Consider the following 2,500-nt stretch of genomic DNA (forward strand, 5'->3'; position numbering starts at 1 on the left):
TATATATATATATATATATATATATATATATATATATATATATATATATATATATATATATATATATATATATATATATACTAAATGAACTAATAAATGATTTGAGGTTTTCTGGCATCCTGACATAGTTAAATAGCTTTCAGAGGACCTGCTTCTGAAATAAACCTAAAAATGCCGCTAGCATTGTACAACACATCATGTCCAATAATCTTGGCAAGGATGAACCTGCCATATATATATATATATATATATATATATATATATATATATATATATATATATATATATATATATATATATATATATCGCCCACCAACAATTGATTCCTTTCCTGACTTCATCTTTTGCTGAGTAAATCAACTTTCCTCGGCCGATGGGAACTGAGACTCCTTCAATCTTCATTTATGAAGACCCGAATTGATTTAGTCTTTCCTTCGCCCGACTGTCAATTCTCACGATTTCTGATGAAACCATCTCTCTCTCTCTCTCTCCTCTCCTCTCTCTCTCTCCTCTCCTCTCTCTCCTCTCTCTCTCTCTCCTCTCTCTCTCTCTCTCTCTCAATATCCAGAAGTGTTCTTGTCTTCCACGTCTATTCTTTGGCTCGTGCATTATGTATTGGGGTTTTCTCTCTCTCTCTCTCTCTCTCTCTCTCTCTCTCTCTCTCTCTCTCTCTCTCTCTCTCTCTCTCTCTCCGCAGAAAGTATAAAAATCTTCTCTGGAACCAAAACAACGTTAATATTGTAAATCCAATAATAAAATTGAAAATTGCAATATATATTTTGCCCTCTTCATCAATAAAAACTGTAAACACATTAAATATGACAGAAAAACAATTAAGATAACGAACAATTCAATTAAAAAAAAGCCATAATTATCAAATAATCCTACCAAAATAAAAATAAAAAAAATAAAACCCAAAAATAAAATCGAAACTCTACTAGCAAAAACTACCTATACGTCAGACTTGGAAAGCTATCAATAAAAAACACATTTTCACAGCAACATCTGCCAAGAAAAAATCACTAAGGGATGAAGGGTACCGAGAGGTTCCTGAAGTGTTTGACAGGTAGGTAAAAGACCGACAGAAGGGTTGACAGGACACTGAAGTGACAGAGTAAACCTTCCATTGATTGGTCATGTGAAAACTGCATTGCCAACAATTTTTTTCAATCGGGTTGTGATACTTTATCGTATTCTCGAGGTATATTTAATTTTGTGGGGTATGACACATTAAAGGGCATACAATATACATACACACACGCACACACACACACACACACATATATATATAAATATATATATATATATATATATATATATATATATATATATACTTGTATATTCATGTATATATTCATGAGGCCCTTTGCGTCAATAGACGTAGGTGATGAAGATAATGATAATGATGATGATGATGATGATAATGAAATATTTATACAGTATTTATACACTATATACGTAAACAAATATATAAGTACTATATATATATATATATATATATATATATATATATATATATATATATATATATAAATTAATCAATTAATTAATGTGTGTAGGCACGAGTCCGTAGTTAAATAAAGAAGCAAAAAATATTAACTCTACACTCGCCTAAGAACAACAGCTGTACTAAGAAGCATTTCAAAAGAGAGAGAGAGGAGAGAGAGAGAGAGAGAGAGAGAGGAGAGAGAGAGAGAGGAGAGAGAGAGAGAGAGAGAGAGAGAGAGAGAGAGAGAGATAAAAATAATCTTAAATACTAAGTGAGAATTTCTCCAGGCCTTGTGTTGGAGCTTAGGACCATCTGGGCCGACTCACGCTGACTCCAGCTGTCGCCTCTAGAAAGTTTTTGTGATTTTTTTTTACCTTCACCATATATCCTCACTGAATACACTATTATTATTATTATTATTATTATTATTATTATAATAATTATTATTATTATCATTATTAATTTCTTTCTTATACTAACTGACCATAGTTGTTTTGGCTAATTTTTAATGGCCGGATGCCTTTCCTGCCGCCAACCCTCCCCATTTATCATTTGCTTAGCTACAACCCTAACTGGGAAAGCAGGAAGCTATAAGCCCAGGGCTCCAACAAGGAAATTAGCTCAGTGAGGAAAGGAAACAAAGAACGATAGAATAAAATACTCTAAGAAGAGCTACATCATTAAATTAAATATCTCCTATATAAACTATAAAAACTTTAACGAAACAAGAGGAAGAGAAATAAGATAGAATAGTGTGTCCGAGTGTACCCTCAAGAAAGATGACTCTAACCCAAGACAGTGGAAAACCATGGTACAGAGGCTATGGCACTACCCAAGACTAGAGAACAATGTTTTGATTTTGGAGTGTCCTTCCCCTAGAAGAGTTGCTTCACTAGGTCGTGGAGGGTCAATATATAGGTTAGGTGACTTTATTCCTCTTCTTCTGATAACTAATATTTTACAGATAACTATATTCTATAGATAACTAATATCTTATAGATAACTAATATT

This window comes from Palaemon carinicauda, chromosome 36 (genome assembly GCF_036898095.1).
Source record: "Palaemon carinicauda isolate YSFRI2023 chromosome 36, ASM3689809v2, whole genome shotgun sequence".
NCBI classification, from domain to species: Eukaryota; Metazoa; Arthropoda; class Malacostraca; order Decapoda; family Palaemonidae; genus Palaemon; species Palaemon carinicauda.